We start from the raw sequence: 12,458 nt of genomic DNA on the forward strand, positions 1-12,458 counted from the left end.
CTGGTGTGTGCCTATACCATCTTTTTTCTGTTGTTATTCCATAATGTTGGCATAGCTTCCAATGTATGTAGGTTCCAACTCCGTCATGTCTGTGAATATATTCCTTCTTAGCCAGGACTGGGCAGCTAGAGATAATATGATTTATTGTTTCTTGTCCATCTCCACAAATTCTGGAGTTACTTGTTATATTTCTTTTCATTACATGTTTTTGGTAATTTCTGGTGGGGAGGCTTTGGTCTTGTGCTGCAATTAAAAATCCCTCTGTTTCTGCTTTGAGTCCTGAGCTTCTCAACCATTGCTGGGATTTTTCTTTGTCTATTTCTTTTGCGTTTAGTTTAGTCCAGTATTTACCATGCAGGGGCTTTTCTTGCCATCGCTTTATCATGGTTCGTTGCTGTTCTATTTTTAGTTTGGATTTCATTTGTTTTATAGCTTTTGTTGTTTCTTCATCTTCATCTTCTTCTTCTTCATATTTATTAGGTGGTATGATTTCTTGTTTGTATTTGTCAGCTTCCTTAAATACTGAAAAAGTTTTTTGTTTTGCTCGTGTTTTGCCGCTATTTGTATCAGTTTTCCTTCCTTCTGAAGTAGATATTTTTGCAGTCCTATGGTGGTTATTTTATGTCAGATTATTATTATTATTATTATTATTATTATTATTATTATTATTATTATATGTTTGACTTTTGCTTTACATTTGTACAAGTTGGCTCCAAGTCTCATCCAGAGACCTTAAGAGACAACAAGCTGGAAGTTCATGCTGGTTTTATGCCTAGGTTGCCATATATTTGGTTTTGTACTTAGTTGCCATATATTTGGTTTTGTACTTAGTTGCCATATATTTGGTTTTGTACTTAGTTTATCATATATTTGGTTTTGTACTTAGTTTGCCATATATTTGGTTTTGTACTTAGTTTGCCATATATTTGGTTTTGTACTTAGTTTATTATATTATTATTATTATTATTATTATTATCATTGAGTGAGAGAGCAGTGCATGCCATCAAAGTGACACTGGGGTAAAATATACGAAGCCCAATATACCCATCATGACTACCCGTCTGATAAGGGTACACCAGGCACATGCATCACAACCATATGTGCGCGACATGGTGATCTCATATCAAGATAAACAGCACATGACCTTGCAGGTGGGGCCCAGTTAGAATTTTCTTCAGGTTGAGTAGCCCATCCCGCTCAAATGGTCCTTGAATAAGGGTTGTTTAAGGATGTTGAAAGAACCACCCATGTTTCCAGAGGTGAATTATTCAAACCCCAAAGAATCCCTCTCAACACATGGCTATGATGCTCCCCCACTACTTCTGCTCGTGATCAGAGATGCACATATCGTCAGCCACTCAGGGACATGCTCAACTAGTTACGGTCAAACAACTGACAAGCAAATCTGTGGTATTGAGCAGAATATTTGCTGTAGCCCATCTTTTATACCAAGACAAAACAATGTACATGATAACACTTCCAATCAGTTAAGATCAGAAGCCATGAGAGCCACTGCCTGGTACTGCATCAGGGCACTTATATTATTATTATATTATTATTATTATTATTATTATTATTATTATTATTATTATTATTATTATTATTATTATTATTATTCAGGTCAGTGTCTGAAATCGAACTCGGAATCTTGGGGTTAGTAGCCCGCGCTCCTAACCACTACGCCATATCCCCGTAGTGGTTAATAACAATAATAATAAGAATAATAATAATAATAATAATAATAATAATAATAATAAAATAATAATAATAATAATAATAATAATAACAACAACAACAACAACAACAACAATATCGAAAAATACCTTAGGAATGAGAACCCAGCTTCGAAATTTCCCCCCAAGAACAGGATGTGGACAAATATCCGTCAAATATAAATAATCTAAATAAGATACATACATTTCCACATCGATGGGCATGTATATGGATCTTCGTTGGTTTTAAAGATGAGTACTCCAGCTGTTCGGTCAACAGAACTGCCTTGTCATAGACTTATAAAACGTAGGTGGCTGAACATTCCAAAACGTATGGAATGCTCAGAATATTTTCATGATTCTGTGAAGGTGTGACTAGAAGGTTTCTTTGAATTACAGGCACAATCCATTCCAAGGGGTTTCACACAGTTTCCATATATCCAAAACTGGGTCAATCTGAGGCTATGGGGAAATATATGCCTATGTGAACTCATTACCCTCCGAAGCAAACGTCTTCACTACTTTGCTATGCCTGCCTTATTACTGACATATTTAAAAAATAAGCATTCATATATATATATATATATATACACATATACACATACAGATATATAACAGATATAGATATATACACATTTACAAAGAGAAGGCATAATAGACATGCGCTCACACCCCGCCACATACACATACACATATATATATATGTACATATATACATATATACATATATACGAGCATACACATATACGAGGTGGTACCCGAAAGTAATTGTAAACGTTCTCTGTGAGACAATCCCATTATAGTTCAGGCCACTGAATCCACTTGATGCAATCCTCAGTCATCAGTCTGCCGATTGGCGTCGTCGGGTGTAGTTGAACTATCACGTGGTGCGTCTTTGCTTTGCAGTGCGTCAATTTTTGCGATGGCTGAAAAGAAGGAAACCGGCGGCCGAAACAGTTGTCATGATTCAAACAACTTACAAGGACGCTATCATGAACAAAACACGAGCTTACGAGTGGTTTCCACGCTTTAGGAAGGGTCACTAGTTGCTTAAAGACCAATCTCATTCAGGACGACCGCCGATCTTCCGAACGAATGAAAACATCATGAAAATTTATGAACTGATCTTGGAAAATCATCACCGAACAATTGACGAACCTGTTGATATGATTAGTGTAACCTGGAGCACCTGCCATCGAATTTTGGGTACATGAAGAGTTGTAGCAAAATTTGTGCCTCACTTTCTCACGGAAGATCAAAAGCAGTCACGACTGAATGCGTGTCGTCAATTGAAACAAGAGTTACAAAATTGCAAAATTCTGGTTTCTTTGGGGTACCACCTTGTATATGCATACAGAAATTACAGATATAGATATATACGTACGCATACACATAGTACAGATAAATTGAAATGCTTAGATAGATAGATAGATAGATAGATAGATAGATAGATAGATAGATAGATAGATAGATAGATAGATAGATAGATAGATAGAGTTACACATATTCTGGTATGTACACTTGCACACATTATACATAATTACATATATGCTCACGTTAATTACATATAAATATATATACTCGTATACACCGATTTACAAATATGAACATATACAAACACACACAGATGTACACTTTAGGCATACACCTACATAAACAGGTAATATACAGATATATACTAACACAAATTATGCATATATACAAATGCGTGCATACAGTAATTGCATATATATACATATATTCACATACGTGGATTTACATATATAGACATACGCTCATGAACACACGCACGTCCATATGCAGAAGACACATAGCTATACATACACATGTAACACATATAGCTATATACTCTTTTACTCTTTTGCTTGTTTACTTGATTCAGTCATTTGACTGTGGCCATGCTGGAGCACCGCATTTAGTCGAACAAATTGACCCCTAGTACTTACTCCACCGGTCTATTTTGCCGAACCGCTAAGCTAGGGGACGTAAACACACCAGCATCGGTTGTCAAGCGACGTTGTGGGGGACAAACACAGACACAAACATATATACACACATACACACATACATATATATATATATATATATATATATATACATATATATATATATATATGACGGGCTTCTTTCAGTTTCCATCTACCAAATCCACTCACAAGGCTATAGTAGAAGACATAGTAAGCTTGCCAAGGTGCCATGCAGTGGGACTGAACCCGGAACTGTGTGGTTCGTAAGCAAGCTACTTACCACACACCACTCATATATATATATATATATATATATATATATATATATATAATATATACACACACACACACCTGTACATTTTTTGCACGTACATTTACATATATATAAAATTTATATATATCATATCTCTTTCCTGAGCGTCCAATAATACTATATTTGTTCCACGTCCTCGCGTTGTTGTGTTTTTGGTGCTTTCATGTTTGGATTAACTATATATATGTATATATATATATATATATAATATATATATATATATATATATATATATATATATTATATATTATATATCTATATATATATATAAATATACATAGATACATACATATATATATATGTAGAAAGTGCACATATCTCTGCATACATTTACAAGCACTTACACACGCGCACACATAAACTACCAAGCACGTATACACACGTAGACGTGCGTACGTACGTACTTATGCAGCAGACACACGTCACATAGATATTATGCACATTGCAGGAAGAACTGGACGTTGTTACAATAGAAAAGCCATAAGAACTGGGTCAGCAGTAGTTTTTGGTTCAGTTACCTCCTCTTCCTCCTCCTCCTGCTGATTCTTCTCCTCCTCCTCCTCTTCCCCCCCTGGGTTTCCTCTTCCCCCTCCTGATTCTTCTCCTCTTTCTCTTACGCACATATTCTTCCATCTCTTTATCAAGGTTATTGTTACTGCTTAAGAATTTTTTCTTCATAAATCTCTTCCACGATCTAGGTTAAATAGTTTGATATTGAATAAAGGACGTAAGAAGGCCAAAGCCAGCGGTTTATTGTGCATTTGTGTGCATATAGATGCGTGCATTTGCTTATATAACATGTGCATGAATACATCTCTTACTCTCTCTCTCTCTCTCTCTCTTTCTCTCTCTTTCTCTCACGCTCTCTCTCTCACTCTCTCTCACGCTCTCTCTTTCCATCTCTCTCTCTCTCTCTCTCTCTCTCTTTCTCTCTCTTATTTGTTTCGGTCATCACACTGCACAGAGGTCATGCCAGAGCACTGCCTTGGAGAATATTCTAGTCGAAGAAATCGACCCCATTACTTTTTTTTTAAAGTTTAATACTTATTCTATCAAAATCCGGATGCCGAACCCTCTAAATGACAGGGATGTAAACTCACCAGCACCGGTTGTGAAGCAGAAGGTGGGGCTCAACACACACATACATATATATATATATATATATATATGACGGGCTTCTTACGGTTTCTGTCTACCAAATCCACTCACAAGGCTTTAATCTGCTCTAAGCTTTAGTAAAAGACTCTTGCAAGCTTCTTTATTCCAAAATTTTGCCATAATCAGAAAGTTTTGAGTCCCTTTTTAAGAAGTTATCAAACCTTCTCAAGAACGATCCTTAATGGATTTCTCACATTCGCTAAAGGAGAGAAACGATAGAGAAAATCCTGTTTCACGCTCAGGACTCCCATCATCGTGATGTTGTTGATTCGCTCAATAGAATCGGATACCGTTGCAACACATACTTAAAAAATGCTCCTTAAATGCATGCTCTTGGAAGCTTCTTATCACACAGCCCCAACTGCGCCTGTCACATAGTCACATATAAATTCAAAGCATCATAAAGAAGAATGGAGTTCTCTTTTTTTTTTCTCTTTTCTCTTTTACTTGTTTCAGTCATTTGACTGTGGCCATGCTGGAGCACCGCCTTTAGTCGAGCAAATCGACCCCGGGACTTATTCTTTGTAAGCCTAGTACTTATTCCATCGGTCTCTTTTGCCGAACCGCTAAGTGACGGGGACGTAAACACAACAGCTTCGGTTGTCAAACGATGTTGGGAGACAAACACCGACACATAAACATACACACACACACACACACACATACATATACATATATCCGACGGGCTTCTTTCAGTTTCCGTCTGCCAAATACACTCACAAGGCTTTGGTCGGCCCGAGGCTATAGCAGAAGACACTTGCCCAAGGTGCCACGCAGTGGGACTGAACCCGGAACCATATGGTTGGTAAGCAAGCTACTTACCACACAGCCACTCCTACACCTATATGTACTACACATCTTCAAAATGTGTTTATTGCAGTATTATTCTCATAAAATTCCGATCCGATACGTGTTTCTGCTGGGTAAGTGTTCTAATGTCCTTGGTGAAGCGAATAGTTCGCTTAACTCAACCGCAAGGATAAAACCTTGAGCAAAGCTGCACAGGATTTCTACTCTGGATAAAATATTTACTGCTACTGAACCAATTAAATGCATACAAATGCTACATCAAAGGACATTAGCACATTTATACAGCAGAAACAGGTGTTGCATTGGAATTTAATGAGAATAATAGAGTAATAAATTTTGAAGATGTATAAACCGCTATTCTTCTTTATAGGAGAGAGAGAGGAGGAGGTGCTAGTGGTGGCGGTGGTTGTGTTTTTATTGTTGTTGCGGAAGTTTTATCTGTTTTCAAGGTGGTTCGGGTTGTTGCAGTTTTTGTTGTTATTGTTGTTGTTGGATAGCCCAGGTTAGTCCAAGCAGAGCAGACATCCGAGACGTTCCACACATGATCATCCAGTCATTTTCACGTTAATACAACGACCCAGCATCACATCATGACATTATTCTTCTTTCTTCCTTGTATATTAAAACAGTGATGATTTGATTTAAGGGCGAGTTAGCTGTTATTTCTAACAAATCGAGCGGCGTAGAGGTCCTCGTTCACTTTTGCTCTTGTTGTAGATGGTGATGGTATGATGATGACGATGATGATGATGATGATGATGATGACGACGACGACGACGATGATGATGATGATGGCTAGGATTTTGTCATCGTTGTTGTTGTTAGTGGTGTTCTTGTAAAGCCCAAGCTGAACTATGATCGAGTAGACCTATGATGAAAGACACTCCATCTTTGACCATCACACCAGGACTACTATCTTCTGTATGTCCTTTCTACATTTGAAAAGCTAAAGAGTTATTCGTTAGAGATATGGCTACTATTTCTGCCACGTCGAGCGACGCTGAGATATTATGAACGCGGTCGCTCGACTTGCTAGAAATAGCTGCTGAGTATCCCTCAAAACCAAGGTAAGAACATGTTCGGTGATGTTTGTTGCTGTTGTTGCTGTTATTGCTGTTGTTGTTGCTATTGTTGTTGTTGTTGTTGTTGTTGTTGTTGTTGTTGTTGTTGTTGTAGTTGTTGTTGTTGTTGTTATGGTGGTGGTGGTGGTGGTGGTGCTGCTGCTGCTGCTGCTAGTTAGTCACATGACGATGATATTGATGATGACGATGATGATGATGGGAAGGAGGAGGAGGAGTAGGAGGTAAAAAGAAGTGGTGGTGGTCGTCGTCGTCGTCGTCGTCGTGCTGGTTGTGGTGGTGGTGGTGGTGGTGTTGGAGGAGGTGGAGATGGTGGAGGTGGTGGAGATGGTGGTGGTGGTGCTGCTGCTGCTGGTTAGCCACATGACGATGATGTTGATGATGATTTTAATAATAATAATAATCATATCGACGACCACATCATGATGATGATGACGATGACGATGGTGGGAAGGAGTAGGAGAAGGAGTAGGAGATAAAATGAGGAGGTGGTGGTGGTGGTGATGGTGCTGCTGCTGCTGCCGGTGGTGGTGTTGGTGCTGGTGCTGGTGCTCGTGGTGCTGGTTGTGCTGATTGTGCTGGTGGTGGTGGTGGTGGTGGTGGTGGTGGTGGTGGTGGTTGTGATAGACTTGGTGAGTATCTTAATTGTCTCAACCCCTCAACCAAGCCCCATCCCCCACCCACCCCAATTCTATCCGTTGTCAAAACCAAAACAATTACAAGAAGTCTGTTTTGTAATAAACGTGTAACTTTTATTTATCTTTTATCTCTTACTTGTTTCAGTCATTAGACTGCGGCCATGCTGGGGAACCGACTTGAAGTATTTTTAGTCGAACATATCGACCCCAGTACTTATTTAAATATTCATTCATTCATTCATTCATTCATTTTGTAAAGCCTGGTACTTATTTTTTCGGTCTATTTTGCCAAACCGCTAAGTTACGGGAACGTAAACACACCAGCACCGGGTGCCAAGCGATAGTGAGGGACAAACACATACACATGTACACACGTTCATATATATATATGTGAGTGTGTGTGTGTGTGTGTGTGTGTGTGTGTGTGTGTGTGTTGTGTTTGTTTGTATATATATATATTTGTATGTATGTATGTATTATGTATGTATCTATAGCCACTAAACCTTTTTTCTATTTCCCCTCCCTGTTTATTTCTGTGTTCCTTTCTGTCGAAGAGCGTAGGCTCGAAACGTAAAAGACTTTCTCACTTCCTGGGCGTTAATAAACTAATAAATCTGTTTGTTGTTTAGTGCCGATGCACCTACATTGCTAGAAGCGATGACTGAATTTTTCCTTTATAGTATCACATTGCGTCTACCTGTTTATATATATATGGTAGTTGTACACTCCTTATGCAGAGTCTGACAACTTCTTGTACTTACCCCTATCATGGCGTCTGATGTGGTTTTTTAAACCAGACAATGCTTTGTAAAGACACCCACATAAATTGCATGTCCGATTTGGACCACCAAGAACTGCAGTTAAGTTCTGAACTCTGTGGATCTTAAAATGTCTTTTGAGGCCTCCGTTACATTTGCACACCTCATGGCAAAGACAGCATTGACAGATATGCACAGATAGATAGAGGCAGACTAGTTAGTGAAGAGGTCTGCAAATGAGATTTAAGCCCAGCAAACAAAGGAAAGGAATGTTCTGTCAAAAATTGTGCATACAAAAAGGTCATTGACATTCACCTTCTCGTTGATCGCAACATATATATATATATACATGACAGGCTTCTTTCAGTTTCCACCTACCAAATCCACTCACAAGGCTTTGGTGAGCCCATGGCTATAGTAGAAGACACATACCCATGATGCCACGCAGTGGGACTGAACTCGGAACCATACAGTTAGGAAGTAAACTTCTTTCCACACAGCCACGCCTGCGACAATTGTGGAATCTTATAACAAAAACAAAACGCGTACACATGTACATACATATACATATACACAAATACATGTATGCATACAAATACCTTCACACACACACACACACACACACACACACACACACACACACACACACACACATCACATATGTACAGGTATTTAGCCTTAGATTGTTGTCCTATATTTTGCTCTCTACCTCACTGTCAGCACTTACCTAACCAACCCCTGTCCCAATAACTGTGAGAAAAGTTATCTTGACTGCAGCAGGTTGTCTTATTTGTTGCCTGCTTAACTTCACCTCGAAGTACCACTTATTAAAGTACCTTTGTTGTAATGACATTTAGAGAGGATAAGTAGCTGTTGCTGCTACTGCTATTAAATGTGTTAGTGTTACTGTTGCAGCCTCTGTTATTGTTGTCGATGTAATGGAAATATTGTTGTTGCTATTGTGTACCCCTCACCTACACACCACACACACACACACACACACCACACACACACACACACACACACACACACGCACACACACACAAACTCTCACACACATATATATGTCAGTCCATTGGCTATCTGAGAACATTAACCCCACCATTCTGTCGAGCAATGATGAATCGCATGGTGAACAGCTTCGAAGTCTGAACCCATTGCGCTCTCTACACTACCCAGTCTATTTCTTAAGTTAACCAGAGCAGATGCGGAGAAGATGGGACTTGCCTAGTTCTATAATTATTGTCTGTGATGCGGGCCTCTAGCACAGGAAGTCTTAACTTAACACAAAAAAATCTACTGCTTCTTTTAAGGCTCAAACAAAATCCAATGCCACGTTTATGGATCAATAAAATATCCAGTGTCCCCTTTATGGATTAATGAAAAATTTAGTGACTCCTTTATGGACCATCAAAAATTGATATTACCGTAAGGTCCCAGGACTCTTATGAAACAAGAGAGGTTGTTGGTTTCTTTATGCTACGTAAACCTGCACATAACGTTCGTCTCCGACCATACGGTGAGTTTTGCCTCGACGATGGCTTCTTAAATTTGCCCAATACTGTACTCGCAGGTTACTAATTATTTTAAAAATAAACAAAAATCCTTCTCAAAAGGGAATTATATGGATGCTCCTTTTGACCTTAGTAAGTTTCATAATCCCCCATGTCATAACGCCCCAGGAATATGACTCAATATCTGATTTCCAGCATCTCACTCGGCTAATTGTCAGCTAACGGGCATATCTTCTGTAATGCGTCCTAATAGTTCAAATGAAGTCTTTTTATAACGGGCCAAGTTTTCGTTTTAGTATTGTGTTCGAATGTTTGTATGTATATAAGTGTGTGTGGTATGATAAACAGGCGTTACATTTCCAAACCACAGTTTCGTACGATCAGAGTTTCGTCTAACATAAAATGTGCTGTTACAGAGGTTGGGTCATTGTTTAGATGTTGAGTTTGTTGTACTTAATATAGAATAAGGTAAATTTGGTGTAATGGAAGGAGACGCATTAAACAACTCAAAGCAGCCAAGGTGGTATAGATCGTCAGCTTTTGTCTATCAATATGGTCGCAGTTTTTACGAAGTAAGAGAAGATTCGGCAACATTTTACATATCATAACACCAACAATACACATACTAAAAATAACGTGTAAGTACAAAAGAAAGCTACAAAATATAATAACCAAAACGAACTTATGTGCCACACTATAAAACAATCTTCATGACACTGCATGACCAAAAATGATTTCAAAATAATTATACAAATGCGGACTAAATGATTTGGTATAATTAGTAAAGCAGTTTTAGACAAAATAAACTGTGATAGAAAGAGTAATACAACAAAATTCTGTGATGGAACTGGTACCGAGAAGCAAAAGAAAAGGTATTTTACCAACGTCTAGCAGACACCCTAAAAATAATAAGGAACGATATTTATTGGTTTAAACTGCCTTACAATCTTGGTTTAAAAACAAAATCAGTATTGCAAAATAATTCGTCTCCTTCACATTTATTCGTTGTTCGATCAAAGACAATTAATGTCAAATACAATTGCGTGAAAAATTCACACAGAATCATCAAAAGTTTCATTGCAATATAAAAATATGTATAGAATAAAAAGTTTTGAATGGTGCAACAATGCACTATAATACAAACAATGGGCTATATACCTGTTGTAATTTAGTCAACCATAGTCTGATGATATTTCGGAATAAAATTCATCATCTAAGAATATCTGAAGAAGTAATATTATTCCGAAATATCATATCAGACTCTGGATGACTAAATTACAAAAGGTATATTGCCCATTGTTTGTATTATAGTGCATTGTTGTATCATTCAAAACTGTTTATTCTTTACAAACAATACACAATGCTTCAAGCGAACTACAATACTCTCCTAAAAATATGTATGTATATAAGTGTATGGTACTATCATTTAATTGATTTGGATGCTGTGTCCACTAGAAAGTGAATGGATGTGCTAGTCAATACAGAATAGTGAGAACATAACTTTTACCGTTCAAATTAGCAAACTTAAGCTAACTAGCTAAGAATACATACACCACTGGCCCGTCAGTGGATATCTATTCAAGTTTTATATGCATATATATATATATATATATATATATTATATATATATTATATATATATATACATATATATGTGTGTGTGTGTGTATGTATACATATATATACACATACACACATATATATACTATATTATATATAACATACATATGTGTGCGTGCATGTATGTATGTATGTTGGTATAGCAGCTCTATATACATCTACAATGCACCTATATATATATATAGGGATAATTCACGAAAAAAAACAAAAGACGAAGACAGGTGGTGTACAAAACAAACAGATGTATTAGTATAACGCTCAGGAATTGAAAAAGTCGTTTACGTTTCGAGTCTACGCTCTTCCACAAGAAGGAACACAAAAAGAAACAAGGAGAGAAAAAAAGTGTGTGTAGTGGCAACCGATCTATCATGGCGACATGATATGTATATATCATATATATATATATATATGCATAATACCCCTACGCATGATTAGGAGCATTGTGCACGTGTGATACATGTGTGTGTGTTTGCATATACATAGGAATATCTAAAAGTATATATATATACTTGTAGATATTCCTATGTATATACAAACACACATGCATCACACGTGCTCAATACCCCTAATCATGCGTAGGGGTATTGTGCACGTGTGTGTGTGCATACGTATACGGGTCTGTGTATATGGATGTGTGTGTGCGTATATGTGTATGTATGTCTATATAAAGAGAATATATCTATGTATGTGTGTGTGTGCATGTGTGTATATCAAGACAGACAGAAAGAGAGGTATGAAAGCAGAGAGAGGGGGAGAAAAGGGGATAGAGGGAGAGAGAAAGTGGGAAGTATAGACTAAACCCATAAAAGATCGTGAAAGAAAAGGAATAAAAAACATGTCAGAAGTTATGTGTAAAAAGAAATTGAAAAAGAAATGAAAAAGCAATAAAC

General features: G+C 37.5%; 1 pseudogene; it reads right to left on the minus strand.

The window, feature by feature from the left end:
- Positions 1 to 5,272: 5,272 nt before the first annotated feature.
- On the minus strand, positions 5,273 to 5,485 carry LOC115214566 (annotated as a pseudogene).
- Between the last annotated feature and the right edge of the window lie 6,973 nt (positions 5,486 to 12,458).

Source organism: Octopus sinensis, linkage group LG7, assembly GCF_006345805.1.
Source record: "Octopus sinensis linkage group LG7, ASM634580v1, whole genome shotgun sequence".
Classification (NCBI taxonomy): domain Eukaryota; kingdom Metazoa; phylum Mollusca; class Cephalopoda; order Octopoda; family Octopodidae; genus Octopus; species Octopus sinensis.